The 24103-nt window shown below is 37.7% G+C and overlaps 1 long non-coding RNA gene across 4 annotated transcripts in view; it reads left to right on the top strand.

The window, feature by feature from the left end:
- The window catches only part of LOC131826845 (uncharacterized), a 210681-nt gene that overhangs the window by 75417 nt on the left and 111161 nt on the right, over positions 1 to 24103 (top strand). For all 4 annotated transcript variants that reach the window (XR_009351777.1, XR_009351775.1, XR_009351776.1 and 1 more), the window contains exon 3: positions 18951 to 19010. This is a non-coding gene — a long non-coding RNA (uncharacterized LOC131826845). The remainder of the gene's footprint in view (positions 1 to 18950; positions 19011 to 24103) is intronic.

Here is a 24103-nt window from a genome sequence, read left to right as displayed (position 1 = left end):
GCTCCCTGTGGAGCAAGGAGCCCGATGTGAGACTCAATCCCAGGACGCTGGGATCATGACCTGAGCCGAAGGCAGCTGCTTAACCAACTGAGCCACCCAGGCATCCCGCAACTATCCCCTTTTGTAAGTGATTAGCATTGTCATTCTAAATCTAAGGTAACTAATACTATGTAACATTGTACTGATGGGCTATTTATTATGTATGACAGTACAAGTTATACACATTCCTATGCATATTGAATTACCAATGTTAAGTGGTATGTAATACAATGCCACTGACAGGAACTTTTAGGAGAAAGTCATCCATTCTTTTTGCATCTGACATTTTACAAAGACTTTTTATTTTTTAAAATATTTTTATTTATTTATTTGATAGAGAGAGACACAGCGAGAGGGAAAACAAGCAGGAGGAGTGGGAGAGGGAGAAGCAGGCTTCCTGCTGAGCAGGGACCCGATGTGGGGCTCGATTCCAGGACCCTGGGATCATGACTTGAGCTAAAGGCAGATGCTTAACGCCTGAGCCACCCGGGTGCCCCTTACAAAGACTTTAAAACACCAATTATTTTCCAGTCATTAACATTACAGGAAAGCCCTTCAGGCCATGCACACACCCACGCAAACACATAGACACAAAACTGAAGCAGAGTATTATAAGCACATCCTATCCTTCTGTTAAGCCTGTCTGACTTTGTAGACAGTCACCTGGCAAGCAAATGTTCTGTTGAGGGGACCAAGATAAAGGATTAATAACATTCACCTATGCATAATAAAATTATGCAATTAGAAAAGTAATTATACAAAAGAGCTGTTGGCTAATGATTGTTTAGCAGAAAACACTAATATTTAACTTTTTCCAGTGTAAAACCCAAAAAGCGAGAAAATACTTTTAGTGGTCTCTCTCCCTCAAAGTTTTAGCACCTCGTCTTGCTAATTTGAATTAGATTAAACATTTAACATGGCTTTAAAGAGATTATGAATTCTGGGAAGAAAATGGTGAAAAAAAATTTTTCTATTATCCTAATGCAGCCTTTTGATCTTCAAAATGACTGTATTTATGGAAAAATTACTTAAACCGAGAATGGGGCAAACTTTTAACACACTAAAGAGTTATGAGCCTTTACTGACTAGAATTCTAACAAATTTAAAGGAAGCAAGAAAACTTTTCAGAGCTCCCCAGTCAGAATATTCAGTGGTTCTTTTAGCAGGAGATATAGATGACAACTAAACACGTCTTACAGAGTTTCATTCAAATAATGTTTCTTGATTTACTACGTTCATTTAGGTATTGAACTGTGAAGTTGTAATAAAATCATCCTTACTCTTATGGAAATAACACATTTCATATTCTTATTTTAAAATCAAATTATCCTCCATCAGCTTACTCTCTCTCATCTCAAGCCCCACTCCAAAGTGTAATAATTTTTAGCCTGTTTAGCAATGTCTAATGGTCTTACATGTAGATAACATTTTACCACCATTTTAAATTCTTCTTTGCTTCTTATTTCTAGTATTGCTTAGTTACTTAGTATTTATTATTTCCATTACGGAAAAAATGAAGGATTGGCTATGTTCCCCCCTTCCCCCAACTTTCTTTCTAATATGTCATTATACTTCACTTTGGGCTATGTAAATCTTCAGTGTTACTAGCAAATTTGGAGGAGAGCATTTGTCTTTGGCAGCTGTCTTTCCCAATCCTCCAGTATGCTATCTGGCTGTACCTAACCTTACACCTCTTTTCTAATATCCTTTGCACCCTGTCCTCCAGGCACAAAGCGCATTTTCTTCTTTCTAGGGCACCCTGGAGCCTTCCATGTGTTCTTTCCTGTCCTGGAAATGGCTTTACTCTCATCCCCACCTTGCAAACTCCTTGTCTCTTTTAAACCTCCCTGTTGAGAACCGTTTTACAGCTGTCCTGAGCAGAGGCTGCCACTCCCCTCCTTGTGCTCCTGACAACACCCCAGTACCTCTGGCATCGCAATTATTGGATTAAACAAAATTAGAGACAAAAACTGATAATTTAAGACTGTTTCCAAGCCTTTCAGGTTCTTCCAAACCAGAGTTGGAAGGGATAGTAGTACCAAAAGATGAAGAAGCTAGGAGTCGAAAGAAGCTTTTTTTTCTGGGGACGGAGAGGGCCATGTAAGAAATATTAGGAGGGTCTCCTGATCACCTAGAGTGTTTGAGAAACCCACGTGTTTGAGTGTTTGACGAGTCCACGGAGCACACAGTTGGGACCCTACCAAAACTGCTGTCCCTAGCTTTCACCATGCAGCAAATTGGCCTGACCCCTGACTCCAGCACCACATCTAGTGTCCCCACAGCACTGGCCTCCAAGAGTCCCAGGGGAGGTGCAACACTATACAACATCCATTGTTGGCTTCTCTCCCTTTCTGTTTCACTTCTACACTTTACCAGTGATGTTTCCTGGAATCAACTCCCAAATCATATGCATTCCCTTGTTTTAGAGTTGGGTTCTGGGAAAACCTATGTTAAGAGAGCACTTATTTTGAAATTTCTTTGCGCCCTGTGAATTGTGGTCCAACTGTTACCACTCACTCCAGCACTGACCCGTGGGGTCCTTGATGTGGTGGTCTTTCTCACCAGACTGGCTGGCAGAGGCTTTGTCTTTGATTGATCTCACTTTCAACAGATTTTTGTGAAGTGAATAAATGTGTGACTGAATGAAAGATATCCCATAGGAGCCCCAGAGTAATATAGGAGATTTCTAAAAATGCTGCAAGTTAGATTCCATATTGCTTATCTACTTCAACAAACATGCAGGCTTGTCTGAACTGGTCCATATTAGGTAGTGAATGAAGCTCACTAAATATTTTAGTCACATTCACACTCCCCAAATGAGTCATTTTTTCCAAACCTACATAGCATTTTATTGGCTCGAAAGATGTTTTCACTCTTTTTAAAAAAATAATGTTTCAGCAGAGGAACTTTTTATTTAGAGTTTAATGATCCCAGAGACTCATTAATTTTCTTTCTTGAAACACGGAAATAAAACATTTACATCTAGTTCTAAACCATTTTTATGAAGCTAATTTTCTCCACTGCTGAATTTAGAGAAAACCTTTTTAATTCAGAATCAGACTTTACATACCATGTGTTGTCTTAAATATATAAGTATATGTTTAAAGTAGCTTATTTTCTGTACCATGAAGCAATACAATACTGAAGTTGATATTTTAAAGAATCAAAATACAGAAACTGAAAGGAATAAGTCTTAAATAGTTTTAGTTTGCTAGGAATCAGGTTTAAGACACTAAAAAAATATTCAGACAAAGATGGTTGTTACTCTTCATATCACATGAATAGTTTGAAAGCATTACAGTTTGACAGCCTTCAAAGGAAATCTTATTTGTCCTTTCTCTATAACTGTGTGCTAGAGAGGAGTTGGGGATATTACCGGTCATCTTACTTTTTAACTTAATGTGCACGTGGTGCCAGGATTTTGCCATGGAGTGAATATTTGAATCTCCTCAAATTCATATGTTAAAGCCATAACCGCCAGGGTGATGGTGGGGTCTTTGGAAGCAATTAGCTCAGGGCGTGGGGCCTTCATGAATGGGATTAGTGCCTTAAAAGAGTAAACACCAAAGAAATGATCTCTCTCCCTCTGCCATGCAAACAGAGTGTAAAGGCAGCCAGGAGGGTTTTCACCAGGAACCAAATTGAATGGCACCTTGACCTTGGAATTCCCAACCTTCCAAATTGTGGGATATAAATGTCTCTTATTTAAGCCATCCAGTCTATGGTATTTTTGTTATAGCATCCAGAGCTTAATGAGACAGATTTCTGAGAAGGCTAGGGGACTGCTCTTCCCCTGGCTGTTTAGCACTAAGAAAGTGTTACTGGTCTTGTCACTCTTCTGAGCCCCCAAATCTCCAGCAGTTGCAGAGAAATTGGGTGATCTGGCATGCCACTCTCTGTGGTATCGTGAAGGCCAAGTAAAACACTGGTGGAAGTGCTTTTAATCAGGAAAGCTTCGTGCAGGAGTAGAGTGTTCTACTTATTCTTAGATTTGTTTTTGCCCTTTCTGCCCAAGGTTAGGCGAACAAAGAATATATATACTTTAGGTAGTAAGGGGAAAGAAGAAGATGAGCAAAATAAATATACATTTTGTCAAATTGATTGGATTAGAAGCTGGTAGACACATTCCCCCCCCCCCACACTACTTCTCACTAATCAACATGTCAGGGTCCTAGTTTTCTCCTTCCTAAAATAAAAAGTTGGAATGATTTTAAAGTTCTTTCAGGCACTATGAGGCAAGGAGTCCATAGAATTTATGGATAAGTTTTAATAGGAATGTATTAAATATATTGCTGCCATCCCTCTGGAAAAAATATGTCCTACAAAATAATGTTGATTTGGAATGAGAAATCCATTTTAGAATGTGTGAACCCAACATAGTATGACCTAAGCTCTTCTTTCCAGACCCCATCCCAGTCATTTCCTGCTTCAAGAGCAGGTGCCCACCAGGTAATCCCCAAAGCTGACACAGGTTCCCTCTCTGACCATCTCTAGTTAGGCTCCTCTGGCCCTCTTCTGGACTAGGCCTCTGTCCTAGCCTACACACACAGCAGAGTCTTAACACAAATGATTGTGTACCCCCCTCTGAAGCCCCCACGAAGAGACCGGACACACCCTAGCATATGTGTCAGCTCAAGACAGCATCTCTGGGATGACTGCTCCAGCCCATTCACCCTGCCTGGGAAAGGTCAAGGCTGTCCAGAGAATTGACTGTTTGTTCCAACCAACACCTGAAGATAGGGCCCCTCCTCCCGGTGTTTGTGAGAGGGTAGGAGCCTGACTTTGATAAGGGTTAGCATGAGATCGACTCAGATCGACTAGTCACATGAAAAACCTGCTTTCTGCTTTTTGTAATTCCCTTTCCTTACTCCACTGAGTGCCACTCACCCAGTCCCTATTTACTCATATTCCCTTTAAATTGTGCTGTCACCTCTTAGTGAGTGGAATTTGAGTACAGTTCATGCTGGACTCTTTTCTTTATTGCAATAGTTACTACTGGTTAATATCTGTTCATAAGGTTTTAACTAATGCTAGGCATAGTTTATTTTTGACAGGGTCCAGTGCAAAATGAAAGCACAGGTAATCTTGTTTGCGTAACATAAAACTGTCATTAAGAATACTGAAACATAAACAATTTTTTTCTCTTTCTTCTGCCATCTATTTCCAGACTTGCCATATTTTTGATTCTTAATATTTTCTAAGTAAAGAAAAATTTGAAAAAATTTTGTTGAGTTATAATTAGCATGTAACATTATATTAGTTTCAAGTGTACAACATAATGATTCAATATTTGTACATGCTATAGAATGATTACCCCAATAAGCTTAGTTAACATCCATCACCAAACATACTTACAAAATTTTGCTTTTCTTCGGACAAGGACATTTAAGATAGTCTTTCTTAGCAACTTTCTTATATATAGTGCAGTATTATTATGTATAGTTATTATGCTGTACAGTACATCCCTATGACTAATATATTTGAGGAATGGAAATTGGTGACTTTTGGCTCCCTCCCACCACCACCTCTGACAACCACCAATCTGTTCTCCATATTTATGAGCTTGCTTTGTTGTCACTGTTGTTTAGACTCCACATATAAAAGAGATCATATAGTATTTATTGCTCTGTTTGACTTATTGTACTTAGTATAATGTTCTCCAAGTCTATCCATGTTTTCACAAATGGAAAGATTTCATTCTTCTTTATGGCTGACTAATATTCATGTGTGTGTGTGTCTGTGTGTGTGTGTGTCTGTGTGTGTGACATCTTCTTTTTCCATTCATCCACTGATGGACGCTTAGGTTGTTCCCATATCTGGATAGTGAAAATAATGCTACAATGAATACAGGGATGCATATATCTTTTCAAATTAGTGTTTTCAGTTTCTTTAGATAACCAGAAGTGGAATTGCTGGATGATACGGTAGTTCTATTTTTAACCTTTTGAGGAAACTTCACACTATCTTCTGTAGTGGCTCCACCAATTTATGTTTCCACCAACAGTTCACAAGAATTCCCTTTGCTCTACGTTTTCACCAACACTTGTTATTTATTGTCTTTTTCATAACTGTCAATCTAAGAAGTGCACAGTGGTATTTCATTGAGGTTTTGATTTGCATTTCTCTGACACTTAGTGATGTTGAACAACTTTTCATGTATCTGTTGGTCATCCATATGTCTTCTTTGGAAAAATGTCTATTCAGGTCATCTGCCCATTTTTTAATTGGATTTTTTTTTGACTATTGAGTTGTATAAGTTCTTTATGTTTTTGGAAATTAATTCTTTTTTTTTTTTTTTTTTTTTTTTTAAAGATTTTATTTATTTATTTGACAGAGAGAGGTCACAAGTAGGCAGAGAGAGAGAGAGGAGGAAGCAGGCTCCCCGCTGAGCAGAGAGCCCGATGCGGGACTCGATCCCAGGACCCCGAGATCATGACCCGAGCCGAAGGCAGCGGCTCAACCCACTGAGCCACCCAGGCGCCCTGGAAATTAATTCTTTATCACGAATATGATTTACAATATTTTCTTCAGTTCAGTACGTTGACTTTCTATTTTGTTGATTGTTTCCTTTGTTGTACAGAAGTTCTTTTTAGCTTGATGTAATCTCACTTGTTTATTTTTGCTTTTGTTGCTTTTGCTTTTGAAGTCAGATCCAAAAACTCATTACCAAGACCAATGTCAAGATTACAACCCAGGTGTTCTTCTAGAAGTTTTATGGTTTCAGGTCTTATATGCAAGTCTTTAATTCACTTTGAGTTAATTTTTTGTGTGTGGTGTAAGATATTGATCTGATTTTCACTCCTCTCTGTGTGGTGTCCCCTGTTCTCAATGACATGTATTGTAGAGATTGTCTTTTCTCCACCGTATATTCTTTCTTCTTTGTCATAAATTAATTAACCCAGATATTGTGTTTGTTTCTGGCTACTTTATTCTGTTCTACTGATCTATGTGTTTTTATGCCAATACCATACTGTTTGATGACACAGATTTGTAGTATAATTTGAAATCAGACAGTGTGATGCCTCCAGCTTTGTTTTTCTTTCTCAGAATTTCTTTGACTATTCAGGATCTTTTGGTTCCACACAATTTTTTGTTCTATTTTTGTGAAAAATACCATTGGAATTTTGATAGGGATTGCTTTGAATATGTAAATTTCTTTGGGTAAATGAACATTTTAACAATATGAATTCTTCCAATCCATGAGCACGAATACCTTCCCATCTATTTATGTCTCCTTTAATTTCTTTCATCAATGTCTTACAGTTCTCTGTATACAGGTCTTTCTTTCACTCTTTTTTTTTTTTTTAAAGATTTTATTTATTTATTTGACAGAGAGAGATTACAAGTAGGCAGAGAGGCAGGCAGAGAGAGGAGGAAGCAGGCTCCCTACAGAGCAGAGAGCCCGATGCGGGACTCAATCCCAGGACCCTGAGATCACGACCCGAGCCGAAGGCAGCAGCTTAACCCACTGAGCCACCCAGGCGCCCCATCTTTCACTCTTGTTAGATATATTCTTAGATATTTTATTATTTTTTATGAAATTTTAAATGGGACATTTCTTAATTTATCTTTCTTTTAGTTTGTTATTAGTATATAGAAATGCAACAGATTTCTGTATATTGATTTCATATCCCGTGATTTTATTTTTTGAAGTATTAGTTTTAATAATTTCTTGGTGAAGTCTTCAGGATTTTCTACATGTGATGTCATGTCATTTACAAGTAGTGACAGTTTTACTTCTTCTTTTCCCACTTAGATACATTTTATTTCTTTTTATTGACTAATTGCTATGGCTAGGACTATTATGTCTAATGAAAATGGCCAGAGTGAACATCCTTGAGCTAAGAAAAAAAGCTTTCAGCTTTTATCATTGAATATGATGTTAGCTGTGAACTTGTGGCCCTTAATGTTAAGGTACATTCCCTCTACACCTCTTCTGTTGATAGTTTTAAAATCATAAATGGATATTGAAGTTTGTCAGATGGTTTTATTGCACCTATAGAGATGATTATATGATTTTTTTTGTTTCATTCTGTTAATGTGGCCTACCACATTGATTGATTTGTGGATGTTTAACCATTTTTGCATCCCTGGAATAAACACCACTTGGTCATAGTGTGAGATCTTTTTAATGTACTGTTTACTTATATATGTACTGCTTATTAATTTACTTACGCCATTTGGTTTCCTAAAATTTTGTTGATAAAAAATTCCTCAACAAAATTTTAGCAAACCAAATACAATCTTGTCTTTTTGGTCTCTAGTTCACTAATATCCTCTCCTGATTTTGTTTTTTTCTGCCTTCTACAATCTTTGGGCTTCATTTGTTCTCCTTTTTGAGTGCCTTGAGATGTGAAGTTAGGTTATATATTTGAGATTTTTCTTGTTTCCTTAAATAGGCATTTATAATTTTTCCCACTTCATAACTCCGTGTGCTTTCTAGAGCTGAATGTGTTTGCTTCCCCAGGTTATGAATATTTTCAATCATTATTTCTTCAAATAATTTTTATATTCCTAAAATTTTTTGAATTTTTTATTATGTTGTTAGTTACCATACAGTACATCATTAGTTTTTGATGTATTATTCTAAGATTCATTGTTTATGTATAATACCCAGTGCTCCATGCAATATGTGCCCTCCTTAATAATACCCATCACCAGGGCCAACCCAACTGCCCCAGCCCCCTCCCCTCTAAAACCCTCAGTTTGTTTCTCAGAGCCCGCAGTCTCTCATGATTTTTCTCCCTTCATTTTTAATTAATAGCATGATTTTCACCCTTTGTCTTTATATGGTGCAATTCCAGTTTAAAATGCAGATATAAAAGCATTGAACCCATATGCACAATCACTGAAGTTACACAATTTGTATTTCATGGCTTATGCATACATATGCACTTCATTCTTATGAGGAGAGCAGAAACCCCACAGCAAACAAACTCAACCGTTTCCACTGATTCTTGATACTTGCCCATTCCACCATGGCTATCTTCCTTGGGTTACTGATGACTGAGAAAAGAAAGAGAGGAAAAGAACTATGTGTTGCCTTATCTTTCCCTTATGCTAAGGTTTTGAAGAGACAAGAAATATTACTTAGCATAAATATAAATTATAGTCTTAGAGTCCTTTGGTTCCAAACAATATTGATATTTGAATTTTTTATTCAGCAAACAGTTTTCAGTCTCCATGGAAACATCCTATAAAACAGTGAAAGATATAAACAAAATCCCTTTGTTGTGGAATTTACATGATGGTCGTGGTAGGGAAATAATCTACAGTAGGTAATTACGATATAAGGAGAGCTAATGCTAATAAGAAAAATGACAGTGGGTCAGATGATTCAAGGTGGTATTTGTTAGTTTATAGAGGGTTGTGAAGGGGCCTCTGATCAGAAATATGAAGAGAGGAGCATGCAGGCTGCCATCTTGGCATATGCACCTCCAGAGCCAGCATATACTGGAGGTACTTGAAGAGCTGAAGGCTTAGCCTGAACTTGTCAGAAGAAACATTGTAACATTTGTCCATGCAGTTCTTGATACTTCTTTCTCCAGAATTGAGCTGGTTGTAGTGACTGGCTTCTAACAGAGTATGGAAAAGGAAACACAGTACCTTTCCAGTGGAGAAAACTGGCATCTTCCCTCAGAACTTTGACAAAATGTTTATTATTTAATAGTAACGAATTAGAATTGCCAAAAAGAATTTTAATGTCACTCTGATTCTTGTTCCCCCATCTTCTATCCTAACTACAGCTATTAGAAGTTTTATTTGTCTTTTGAGTTCTTTTATTTCATCAGGGTGCATATAAGTCATAGTCTTTGACTTACTATCCTATTTGGTCTTGGACTAGGCATGCAAACTCGAGGATTTGTTCTTCTCTTTAGCTGGGAGAAATATTACTTTTTTGACTTTTTCCTTTCTCTTTTTTCTCCCCCCCTCTCTTTTAAAATCCTTATGGAGCTCCCCTACTAAAAGCATACTGGATTTTGTGATTTCTTTTTGTAAAATGTTTTCTTATATTGTCCTTCTTTTTGTCTTTTTATTTTGTGTTCTTAGAGAAGTTTTGACTTTGCCCTTCTACTTTGTCTTTTAGATTACTAATTTATGCCATTTTTTTTCCAGTTAGGTGTCTTAATTAAAAAAAAATTTTTTTTGCAATCACATTTTGAAAGTTTTTAAGGTCATGTTTATTGAATATAATTTGCATAGAGTAATATGCATCCCTTTTAGTGGCTAAAAACTAAAGCACACAGTTATATAACTATAACTACAGTGGAAATATGGAACAGTTCTACTACCTTAGATGCCAGTATATTGTTTCCATTCTTTTTCCCACGGAATCTGTTCTTTTTTGTACATTATTCTCTCTGATCCATTAAGTAACTTTAAAAAAAAATATTTACTTATTTGAGAGAAGAGAGAATGTGAGCACAAGCTAATGGGAGGAGGGGAGAGGGAGAAGCTGGTTCCCACCTAGGCAGGGAGCCTGATGTGGGACTCAATCCCAGGACCCTGAGATCATGACCTGAGCCAAAGGCAGACACTTAACCAACTGGACCACCCAGGCTCCTGCCATTTAATAACTTTTAAATTAATTTTTTCTACTTTTTTTTTTTTTTCTTCCTGAATCATATGGACTTTAAGGATCAATTGTTCCATCTGGTGATTCTCCCTCTCCCCCTGCAGGATGCTGGTGTCCCTGCAATTTGCAGGTTGGTATTTCTACTGGTTTTTCCCTTGAGTGAGAGAGCAGGTTAGTAAGGTGGACAAAGGGCGTAGACGGCAGGTTCACATTAAGGTCATGAGCATGACACAGTCAGGCAGGACAAGGATCCTGAAGAATCAAGTCAAGGCATCCTTATTTGGCTGGATGGTATTCCCATTCTGGGTAGAAGCTTCTTTTTTATTTCTTTGTCTTTTATGATTGTTATGGTGGTCCACAGTTTCTCAAGATATACTTGAGATATACTTCCCTTTTACTCCTCACTTGGAATCTTCCAAAGGCAGTTACTTCACTGTCTTCATAGGACAAGTTCCAGGTTTCAAGCTCTGCGGTAGGCCAACTGCTGACCTCTCCTGCAGTCTGTGAGTGTGTGTGGTCAGGAGCTCTCAGCTGATTCACTGCTCCATTCACTCTCACGGCCCCAGTGACTGGGAATTCCTCACCCGTTCTCTTCCCCTGGTGCCTCTTTCTTGTTCCCAGCACTGTTACAGGTTTTGTGTTTCTGTCCCTTCTTTTTCGTTTTTTCTCCCAAGCTCCCTACTTCTCTCCCTTCTTCTCTTCCTCCTTTACTTCCTTCTTTTTTGCATGTGTACTGTAATTCTGTTTTCAATCCATTATCTAAATTTAGTCTTTCTTACTTTTGGATCCTCTATTTTTATAGTCATTAAGGAAGAAGTAGTGTATTTTCACACCAGACAGCCTGATTGGGAATATCAGCTCTTTCATATGCTATCTGTGTGACCTTGGGCAGGTTGCTTTGCTTTTCTGTGTTTCTGTTTCCTTATCTATAAAATATAACCATATTAGTGATTACAAATGATCTCACTTCTACGAAATTGTCTGAAGGATTAGAAGTGAATATGTGTAAGTCACTTAGAACATTGTCCAGCACATATTACTGTTTTATATATAGTTCTCTCTTTAATGTTATGATTTCAATTTTTTTGGTTTTATGGATTGTACCACCAACTAATTTTATTTTCTATTTCAAAGGTAAGAAAAACATTATTTATATAAAGATAGTTTTATAAGGTATTAATAATAACTAGAAACAACTCAAATGTTTACAATGAATAAGTAAACCACAGAATTTTAACTTGAAAATATGTTTGCTTTTAAAAGGCAAACATATGGAAAAAGTAGATTCATAAAATTTTTTTATATGGAAAAAGAAAAAATTGAATACCAAATACATTTTTTTTAAAATTTTTTATTTTTTATAAACATATATTTTTATCCCCAGGGGTACAGGTCTGTGAATCACCAGGTTTACACACTTCACAGCACTCACCAAATCACATACCCTCCCCAATGTCCATAATCCCACCCCCTTCTCCCAAACCCCCTCCCCCCGGCAACCCTCAGTTTGTTTTGTGAGATTAAGAGTCACTTATGGTTTGTCTCCCTCCCAATCCCATCTTGTTTCATTTATTCTTCTTCTACCCACTTAAGCCTCCATGTTGTATCACCACTTCCTCATATCAGGGAGATCATATGATAGTTGTCTTTCTCTGCTTGACTTATTTCGCTAAGCATGATACGCTCTAGTTCCATCCATGATGTTGCAAATGGCAAGATTTCATTTCTTTTGATGGCTGCATAGTATTCCATTGTGTATATATACCACATCTTCTTGATCCATTCATCTGTTGATGGACATCTAGGTTCTTTCCATAGTTTGGCTATTGTGGACATTGCTGCTATAAACATTCAGGTGCATGTGCCCCTTTGGATCACTACATTTGTATCTTTAGGGTAAATACCCAATAGTGCAATTGCTGGGTCATAGGGCAGTTCTATTTTCAACATTTTGAGGAACCTCCATGCTGTTTTCCAGAGTGGCTGCACCAGCTTGCATTCCCACCAACAGTGTAGGAGGGTTCCCCTTTCTCCGCATCCTCGCCAGCATCTGTCATTTCCTGACTTGTTGATTTTAGCCATTCTGACTGGTGTGAGGTGATATCTCATTGTGGTTTTGATTTGTATTTCCCTGATGCCGAGTGATATGGAGCACTTTTTCATGTGTCTGTTCGCCATCTGGATGTCTTCTTTGCAGAAATGTCTGTTCATGTCCTCTGCCCATTTCTTGATTGGATTATTTGTTCTTTGGGTGTTGAGTTTGCTAAGTTCTTTATAGATTCTGGACACTAGTCCTTTATCTGATATGTCGTTTGCAAATATCTTCTCCCATTCTGTCAGTTGTCTTTTGATTTTGTTAACTGTTTCCTTTGCTGTGCAAAAGCTTTTGATCTTGATGAAATCCCAGTAGTTCATTTTTTCCCTTGCTTCCCTTGCCTTTTGCGTTGTTCCTAGGAAGATGTTGCTGTGGCAGAGGTCGAAGAGGTTGCTGCCCGTGTTCTCCTCAAGGATTTTGATGGATTCCTTTCGTACATTGAGGTCCTTCATCCATTTTGAGTCTATTTTTGTGTGTGGTGTAAGGGAATGGTCCAATTTCATTTTTCTGCATGTGGCTGTCCAATTTTCCCAGCACCATTTATTGAAAAGGCTGTCTTTTTTCCATTGGACATTCTTTCCTACTTTGTCGAAGATTAGTTGACCATAGATTTGAGGGTCTATTTCTGGGCTCTCTATTCTGTTCCATTGATCTATGTGTCTGTTTTTGTGCCAGTACCATGCTGTCTTGATGATGACAGCTTTGTAATAGAGCCTGAATGAATACCAAATACATTTATACATTGATTCTGTATTTAACTTTTCTGGGTTTAAAGATAGCAATCGGAAAAGATTATATTTTACTTTCTTTGTTTTAACTTGGTTCATTGTTATTTTAAGGAAGATATAGAAAGGAAAATTTAAAATTCCTTTAACAACCAGGTCAGTTTTGAGATGCCTCTAAGCTGTTCCAGTTCCAGAGACAATGTAGGCTGTCTGGAAGCAAAGCCTCAAATACCATAATTGCCACTGGGACCCACCCTAGTTTAAGAAAACAATTCTGAGACACTCTATTTTGCTTAAATGAAATAGCTCTTTGTGTCTGAACCTTTGAAGGCAGTCCAACCCACCTACATGACAACATTATAAGTACAGTCAGAATTTCTAACAAGTTTTCCAATGAAGGACAAAGCTTCATTGAAATTTACATTATAGGAATCTGAAGGAGTCTGGAAATGATGGTTCATATTAAACAAGAGGTACTGGGTGCCTGGGTGGCTCATTCGGTTCAGCATCTGTCTTTAGCTCAGGACATGATCCTGGGGTCCTGAGATCAAATCCCACATTGTGCTTCCTGCTCAGCAGGGAGTCTACTTCTCCTTCTCCCTATGCTGCTCTCTCTCTCCCTCTCTGTCAAATAAATAAATAAAATACTTTAAAAATGGGTATGGGTATTACAATGTTAATTAAAATAAGAATTAGGATATTGTTCACGAAAAATATTTTAGGTTTTTTTCTAGAGGCATGTACTGGGATAAGATGGGTGAAATATTTGAGAGATTCTTTCTTTCTTATATGATTTATGGTCAGAAAATCAGTAAGATATTTTAAAGAATGTAAGCAGAGCAAAGAAAGCTAGGGATGTAGTCAACATGTGTAATTTAAATAAAATGCATTGTTTTGATAGTTATATTTTGAAAATGGTATAATTTTAACATTGAATAATCATTAAAACATTTTAAAAGTGTAACTATATCCACTGCTAGTGTTGAGTACAATTATATATGTAGTGTGACCTTTTAAAACTGAATTTGTAAACTAATCTATCAATCATAAAAGTAGTGTTATGCTCATCATTCATTAACAAGTTGCTTAATTTTTGTGTTATAAACAAGCAAACAAGATGTTTAATTTTTTTCTTTTAGCAAATCGAATTCTGCACAATAATACTGATAAACCCTGATTTTTATACTTTTAAAAATTATGTTTGTAAAGATACACTACATTCTTCAAAAATGTCCCTCTGATATTTTCTTTCAGTTAACAAATTAAAAGAAAAAAAATGAAATGTGACAGCTGAGAAATATGAAAGAGTCTATTTACTAAAAACTAGTTTACAGATTGAGTTAAAATAATGAGATGAGGAGACTTCTGGCAGACACATAGGACTTGTTTACATTTTGATTGCAGTTTAATAATTTGCTGATTGCATTATAATCACAGCAATATTGCATTTTAATCACTTGCATACATTTGGTTAACTAAATTACTGCCTTTAAATCACAATTTGATTTTTGCTAATACATAACCAGTTCTTTTTCTGTCCCTGCTCCAATAAGGATCATAATCAGTAAGCATGGTTTTGAATCAATTCTTTTTGGTAAACTCCCTAGCCATATTCTGCTTCTTGCCTACTAACGACATTATCTTTCACACAAATGTGGAATAATGAGTAATGCTTCACAGAATAATGTATAATAAATTGGAAGCAAGCCTCATCTAGCATAAACCTGCAATATTCCTTGTGTGACTAAAAGCCACAATTACTGAAGCGGAGAATTGGCCCTGCTCTTCCCAAAATGGGTGTCTGTCTATCCTGGTGCTGAGGCTGCCTGGCTTCATGTGGGCCAGTGGCTGAGATGAGTAACTACAGAATGGGACACAGGACATGTCACCAGACCCTTTAGATCTGCAAATGCTGTGGAAAGTTTTTTAAATGCCCTCCTCCCCCCAATTAATCAAGCATTTATTCATTTTTAGAAGAAAATATTATAAGAAAGCAAAAATAATTCATAACCCACTGCCCAGGTAGGTAATCTCTGTACCAGATTAAAAACAAAATAGAGACAACCTACTTATGGTAGAAAGTTCAATAGTGCAATGTGTTTTACAGTGAAGATAAATCCTTTCTATTAGTTTCTGCTTCATTCTCTTTCTACAAAGCCACAGTGTCTTTGAGGTCCTTCCAGGAGGAGGAGCTGGGGAGGGAGGGACAGACATCCCTGGGATGATGGGGAATGAAGAAACAGGATTTGTCTCATGTTCTCTGACTATCCAGAGCCCTAGGCCAGGTTGCAGAGAGCCTAGCAAACATGGGAGACCCCAGGAAGCAGAACCACGACTGGAGGGTAGGAACTGGGGTATTGGGTGGCACATGTGTTCAGGGGGTTGGGGGACCAGGTGGCCCAATTGGCTGAGAGTCAACCAGATGGGGTGAACTAGTTAGAACTCCACAGCGGGGACCGAGGGCAGAATCATACACTGAGGACAAGGCAAATGGAAAGCCTCTGAGGAGCCTATGAGGACAGGATGTGATGTGCTGGCCTGGTGCCATGTTTTACCTAAGTTTCTTGAGAGTCCAGAGCCAACCAGTCAGACCATGAAAAAGATGACAGGAAGAAAGAATCTTTGAAAAGGGAAGAGGAGTAAACCTGAAAAAGGGAAAAGGGAGTAAACCTGAAAGTGATGGGGTTAGCTCAGGAGTAACTATATTTTCTGGCAAGATTATTTCCACCACCAATGAAAATGGGTGTTTCAGAACTAAGCTCACTTCTATAATAGAAAAGTTTTTTCCCTGTACATCTGTACTGTGATTTTCATGAATAAACCTGTTCTACTTGAATTTTATCACTTAATCCTCACAGCTTTAGCAATACTACCATCTCATTTTTATAGATATGGGAACTAGCACTTGGACTGATGATTTTACTGACTTATATAGCTCATGGGTTGTGTTCCCAGTTTTGTGCTCAAATCCCCCAAGTTCAAAGTTATTTTGTCCACTAGGTCAAGGGACAGTCAGGAAACAGAAACCATACCATTTATTTTAACAGAGAATTTACATACCAACTGTTAACTAGTTTCCATGAAATAAAAATTCAGAAAGGTGGACCCTTGGTTTTTCAGGAAGCAGTTACCACTTGTTGGGCTGTGGGAACAAAGGGGAGTGTAACAGCTTACACACTTGGGAAAGGGACCCTAAAGAACGGAGGAGACCTTAAGAAAGGGAGGCTGCCTGACCATGCTGGTGTCTCTGAGCTCATAGAAGGCTCCAGGGGGCTGGACCCAGAGTTCTAAAGAGGAGGCAGCAACTGGGGCTAGTATCTCTGAAGAGACATGATGAGTTTGGATCTGTTAATCAACTGCTGCTGTTGGAACAAACTTGTACAACCAGAGTCAGGGAACATTGTCTTGGTGACCATGACACGAAGGAAAGGCTGAAACAAATAGGAAACAGGAAGTAGTGTGTCCCTTCCTCTTTCTTCAACCTCTGGCCATCCGCTTGTGTTCTGATTGGTGGAGCCTAACATGGAGCCAGTGGGCAAACTATATGTGGTCTGCAGAGTTCCAACAGAGTTTAGAAGGATGGGTTCAAAGTTGAAAAAGTATATTTAATCACTGATACAGTCAATTTATAATTCCCTTTCCATACATTTTTGAACTTCCATACTCCATCCAAAACAACTCCATACATCTTCCTAATGAACTGCAGTTAACTTTTGTACAAAGAATTTCTCACTCTTTCCCCAGAACAGGGACACACAAGGTGCCAACAGTGATGTTATATATTTCCAGGTACTATTAATCATTCTTTAAATTCTGTCACAGATCTATCTGAATACTCTGTTATCTATACACCAAATTGGAGATCTATCTGAATACTCTGTTATCTATACACCAAATTGGAATGCTAACCATCACCAACAGATCTTGTATCAAATTAAGGGAAAGGAGAAGAAGTAAGAAATTAGTTAATATGGGAGACCTGGGTGGTATTTGGTTAAGCATATGACTCTTGCTTTTGGCTCAGGTCATGATCTTGCAGTTGTGGGATCAAGCCCCACATTGGGCTCTGCACTTAGCATGGAGTCTGCTTCAGATTCTCTTTCCCACTCTCTCTCTCTCTCTCAATATGTAAATAAATAAACAAATAAAAATCTAAAAAAAAAAGAAAAAAGAGGAATTACTTAATATATACATAAATGTAAAAAAGGCAATAGCTGCCACAGTCTTATGACTTTCCTCTTCTTCCGCTCAGTCTATGTTTCCTTTACAGGACCTGAGCAGGTTGGGATGACCCAAACCTTCATTGCTAAACACTCTGAATTATCAGTGGTTCTGCACTGTTGTTGCTTGAGTTTTCCTGTATTTTTTTCTCACAGGATAGGGAAGTACAAAGAGGCCCTGAGTGAATCCCATTTCCCAGACACAATGCACTTTGCTTGCCCCATGAAGAATACAATTTCCCCAGAATCTTAGGAACAAATCACTAGGAGAGTAATTCCTTTCTTTGCCTGTTAGGTTCAGTGGCATGAGGATTCCTAAAGGCCAAATGGTTGTCACAACTTTCACTTCAATGGAATTATTATCATGGTCTGGCAAGAGAGTTCTGTGAAGCAAGACCTTCGACTAGCAAAGCTCAGAGTTTCAGGAATGGGAAGTGAAAATTTTATGAGTGAGTTACTAAGTATAAAAGGGAGAAGGGCATTGCCATCTTCATCCCCCCTTGATTCCTGAACCAGTATATATTTTATGGGAGAAACTGTATCATTTATTGGTCATAGATTCAAAGGATTTACTGTATTCTGTGAGCTACGAGCCCATGCTTTCAGGGTTGTTTTCTCCCAGTTGGCACTAAAACAGTATTATCAGTAGGCTCTTTTCTTGTTATATTAGTCTAACTGATTTAAGTGATGGTATCTATGATATTAGTTAATTCCATGGACTTAAGCATATTTTCCATTGCAAAGATTTCTTTTTACTACTCTTCTGCAGGACAACTCTTGAGTGGGCCTGTAATTATGTAAACATTCACTTTCAGCTGGAGCCAGAATATTCAGTAAAAGTATTGGGAAACCAGGCCCAAGTTTCCCCCTTCTCATTCAGTAGGTCATAAGGAATGCACCCCCACCCCCGGGGGGCTGAGGCTCCAGGTATGGTTTGAAGGGAAGGAGGTAATACAGGAGTTGATGAAAGTTATCTTATCTATCTGGCCCTATAGCTTGTATCTTTATGACTTAAAGATCAAGCAACATATTAAGTCCTTTTCAACCTGATAATAAATTGTGATTATCCATATCTAATCTCATGGTTTGTTGGGTTAGATAGTGCTGATTCATGACAGGTGCCTTAGTTCTTACAGTCACTTGATGAAGCATCATTAGATATTCAGCTTTCAATTAGGGTTTAGGAGTAAACTAGAAGCTATTTCTTCAAAAGAAAATCACTACTTGCAGAAGACTTTAATTTACTATGAAATATCGGAGATCTGAGCAATGCCTTCCCTATTTGTATTTTCCAGAGGCTTTGTACATCCACAGATGCTGCAAGTACAATTCTATCTCCTTGGTCAAAGGCCCAGGTAGGAGAGCATCTTGCACTATAGCCTAAACTTGCTGCACAACCTCCTCTTGCTCTGATTCCTGCCTTAAAAATGACAGGCATCTAATTCACTTGATAAATGGGTCAGAGTAGAATATTCAAATGTTACTACAAACAACCCACCAAAATCCAAAAGGCCTACCAGGCCTTATGCTTCTATTTCAGTGGTAGCCATTGCAAGACGTAATAACATGTCATTTTCTTTTATGAAATTGACATGCTTTAGGTCACCAGGTGCCAGAACATCACTGAAATGTTAGGGTCCGAAATTTTCATGGAGTATATCTCTTATATTCTGGTTCACAAGTTATCTTACCAAGGTATACAAAATACCTCTTATGTCCGTTCTTTCAGTAAATTATCACAAAATCATCAATGCAGTGGCCCAGTGGGATACTTTGTAGAATGTCAAGATGATCAATCTCTCAATGAGATGTGTTAGGGGAGAAAGCAAGAAAGTTGATAAGGCCCAGAAATATGACTGAGATGTTGTTTTCTTGGTCCTACCTGGAAAAAGCAAACCTCTTCTGGTGGTCCTTATTAACTAGTGTAGATAAAGGAACATTTGACAAATCAATACTTACATATCCAGGGCTGCGTTATTTGCTTTAGTAGAGATAGCAGTGAGGAGGGGATGCTATAGTTACAGCCCTCATCTAATTATGTTTATGACAACCCAAGTCATTCTTGAACATTTTTTTTTCATCTTTTGCATAGAAAAAAAGAGGCAAATTAGATGTAGGCATGTACCCTACATTTTTTAAGTCTTTGATGATGGCACAAATCTCAGCAAATCCCCTGCAAGTGTATTGTCATTGGTTTGTACACTGATAGAGGAAGTCTTTGGGGCTTCCCCTTTGTCTTTCTTATCATAATGGACCTTGTTTCAAAAGTCAGAATGTCTATTCTAATCATACATTCTGCAAAACAGGCAAATACCCATAAGTTTGGTTCATGAATCCATTGGTACACTATGATTCAGACTTTAGCTTAAACTTCATTTATCATCTCACCACTATGGCCCCTACTTTCACTGGAATTCCATAATGGTTTTTCTTTGGGGGGGGTGCCCACTAAATAGTGGTATTTCAGAACCAATGCCTAGTAATCCTCCAAAGATATGGGTATTTCCCTTTTCTCCAGGATATAGTAACTTCATTAAATGGCCACAGATACCTTTGGGGGAGTATAAAAAAGGACTTATTTATACACTTGTATTTGTGCTGCAGGGTCTCTTCTTTGAGGGGATCTACCTACACTTTAGTCAAGGAACTCTGGGTTTGTGAATGGCTTACATATGGAACCGAGATAAAAGTTGGTGAACCTCCATTGTGGTGTCTTAAATCCAGATCCCTGGCCACAAGCCTGAAAATATTTCCTTTGCAAAGATGCTGGTGCCCCACTCCTTAATACATTTTTCAATGTCTTAATATTGGGAAGGTCCTCTGGTTCCTCTCAGGGAATTTAGTGGATAGATGGGTATCCAGGTCATGGAGTAATAAATTCACACTAATATATTTGTTTCTCTAAGCTACCATTACGTCCAGGGTTCAACCAAATAACTGATGATGAGCATATAGCATAACACATACAGTTGTTGAACCACTATGTTGTTTGCCTGAAACTAATATAATATCATGTGTCAACTATGTTCAAGTAATATTTTAGTAGGTAGTCACCCTCTTTCATCGTAGGGACACCATGGTCAATTAGCCACTGACAAAGATTCCAGTGGGCCAAAACATGTTCATGACTACCTCATCCCTTTCCCATTATGATTAATGTACCTTCTTTGTCTTTGGAAGTTAGGTACTGTCAGTTGAACTCTGCAATTCTAGGACTCTGTCACTTACACCCTTTGAAATTGGGGAGTCCACCTCAATGGTGGCATTTTCTTCCTTGATACCTGGTGTACAGAGGGCAGTCACCACAGAGCTTTGCAAAGATGCTGGTGCCCCACTCCTTAATACATTTTTCAATGTCTTAATATTGGGAAGGTCCTCTGGTTCCTCTCAGGGAATATAGTGGATAGATGGGTATCCAGGTCATGGAGTGATAAATTCACACTAATATATTTGTTTCTCTAAGCTACCATTACGTCCAGGGTTCAGCCAAATAACTGATGGTGAGCATATAGCATAACACACACAGTTGTTGAACCACTATGTTGTTTGCCTGAAACTAATATAATATCATGTGTCAACTATGTTCAAATACAACAACAACAACAACAACAACAACAACAACAAACCCAATAAACTATCAGAGCTATCTACAACAGCATCAGCTAGCACATTAAATCCCAAATCTCTGGCAGGTGCACTGTTTTAATAATTCTGGCTCTGTATGGTATTTTAATATATTTTCCTTGATATAAGACCAAGAGACTCCATTCTCATACAGATTCCTCAGTTTTCTGATGACAAAAATTACCAAAACCTTGCAATTAGTTTGGTGCATGAACTATTTCCTCCAGTCAGATTTTGTTTTTCTCCCCCTTGAGATGCTGATATATGACATCAGCTTTGGATCTTGTGGCAACAATAGATAGCTGAGTTGGATCTTAAGGAAAATAGGCCTCCCTCATGTGGAAACTATCCTAGATGAGCTTATGCATCTTTTATAAAGGAAGGCTTTACTTGATTCATGTTCTGGAGGGCAAGCAGTTTCGGCCAGAATGATGCTTAATTTTATGCATCAATTCAGCTGGGCCACAGGATGCCCAGATATCTGTCCCAACATTATTTTGGGGTGTTTCTGTGAGGGTGTTTATGAAAGAGATTAGCATTCGAATCAGTGAAGTCAGTAAAGCAGATTGTCTTCCCCCATGTGAGTGGGCATCGTTCAACCCACTGAGGACCTAGATAGATCAAAAAGGCAGAGAAAGGTTGAACGAACTCTGCCTGTCTTCGGAGCCCTAACTTCAATCTTCTCCTGCCCTTGGTGCTGCTGATTCTCAGGGCTTCACACATGAAATGGATTCCCACCATTTGGTTAAGGCATTATTTACCCCATTTTATATATCAATACAGTGTTAGAGGTAATTGTCTTCCAATATCCATCTCATCTTCTTTCTAAGAAATATAATTCTTACTACATTTGCGACTATCAGTGTACCTACTTAAAGGCTTAAATTTCTATACTTTCTTAATAATAGGTGAAACCATGAGACTACATTCTATTTCCTGAGATGTAATTGGAAGTGTTGTGTGGGAATTCTGGGAAGTTCATTAAAGGAACCTAACTTGGTTGGGCTTCTGACCCTCTCCTTTTCATTCTGCTTCCTCCTGGACTACGAAAGTGATGGCTGGGGCTCTGGCCACTGTATTGGATTATGAGGTGATCTTAGAAAGAAGCCATGGACTCTGAATTTGAGAATGAAAGAGCAGAAAGAGAAAGTTTCAGGAATCCCAAATGACTGTGGGAGTTTATGTGTGATAGAAATATATGTCCATCTTGTTTAAGCTAATCATTTTGGATTTCCTTTATATGTATGTAGCTGAGCATAATCTAAAATACTTTATGGATATAGAATTCCAGAAAGATTAAATAAATTGCCTCAAAACATGCAATTTGTAAGTAGTAGAGCCAGGATACAAATCTAAGATATAGTCTTTTTCTGTTTGTAATAAAGTATTATGCAATAATGTATAGTAATACATACTATATTTATACCAATTCATATCATTTCATTGACTCAGTTCACTTGCTACAACTTTAGCATACTTTATGGTACTTAAACTAATAAAAAAATGTTACTGTATATTAGGTTCAAAGCAAGGTAAGACAGTTTTTTTTTTTCATTTTAAATAAACAGGTAAATTTAAAATCACAATAAAATTTTAAATAACAGATAAATTTAAAACAGTGTTTTACTTTGATACAGTTACATATTGGATTTCAATCTTCTTAAATTGGCTAAAACTTTTTTTTGTGTCCTATCATATGATCTATTCTGGAGAATGTTCTGTGTGCATGTAAGAATGTGTGTTCTGCTGCTGTTGGATGGATGTTCTGCTGTTGGATGTGCCTGTTAAGTCCATTTGTTTTAAGGCATGGTTCAAGTCCAATATTTCCTTGTGGACTTCCTGTCTGGATCATCTATCCCTGCTGATAGTGGGCTATTGAAGTCTTCTGCTATTATTGTCTTGTTGTCTTACTTCTCCCTTAAGATCTGCTACCATTTGCGTAATATATTTCAGTGCTCAGACGCTGGGAATGTATGTATTTACAATTGTTATATCTTCTTGACATATTGATCCTTTTATCATTATATGATGACTTTCTTTGTCTCTTGTTACATTTTTTGGGTTGAAGCCTATTTTGTCTGATAAAAGCATGGCTTTACCTGTCCTCTTTTGTTTTCTGCTTGCATGGAATATTGTCTTCCATCCCTTCACTTTGGGCCTATGTGTGTCATTAGTGCTGAAATGAGTCTCCTGAAGGCAGCAGAAAGTTGAATCTTGCTTTTTAACCCATCCAGTTTCTCTGTGCCTTTTTTATTAGTGGCGTTTGATCCCTTTACATTTAGGGTGATTATTAATAGCTCCATTGTTTCTTTTTTCTTCTGCTTCTGCCTTTGCGAGTTGGTGGTTTTCCATGGTAATTTTCTCAGTCTCCCATTGTTTCATGTTTCATGTCTCTGGTCTAGATTTTCGTCTTGTGGTTGCCATAAGGTTTGTATAAAAGATCTCACAAATAAAATAGTCCTTTTTCTGCTGACAGACATCCTTTTCATCTCTTTTTATATTTTAATGTCATAAATTATCTTTTTATGCTGTGATTTTGTTACCAAATTGTAGTAGCTATAGTTATTTTTAATGTCCTTTTCCTTCAACCTTTATGCTATGATTAACAAACTATTCTAAAATACGGTTACAGTTTTAAAAGCTTGACTGCCTATTTATCACCTTAATTAAAGTTTGTGCACTTATGTTTTTTCATGTAAGTTTGAAGAGCTCCTTCCAACATTTCTTGTACGGCAGACCCAGTGGTGGTGAACTCCCTTAACTTTCAATTGCCTCAGAAAGCCTTTACTTTTCCATCATATCTGAAGGATAACTTAACTGGTTG

The sequence above is a fragment of the Mustela lutreola genome, chromosome 3, assembly GCF_030435805.1.
Source record: "Mustela lutreola isolate mMusLut2 chromosome 3, mMusLut2.pri, whole genome shotgun sequence".
In the NCBI taxonomy this organism is placed as follows: Eukaryota; Metazoa; Chordata; class Mammalia; order Carnivora; family Mustelidae; genus Mustela; species Mustela lutreola.
The sequence above is the reverse complement of the archived record's forward strand: the minus strand, read 5'-3'. Positions and strand labels throughout refer to the sequence as shown.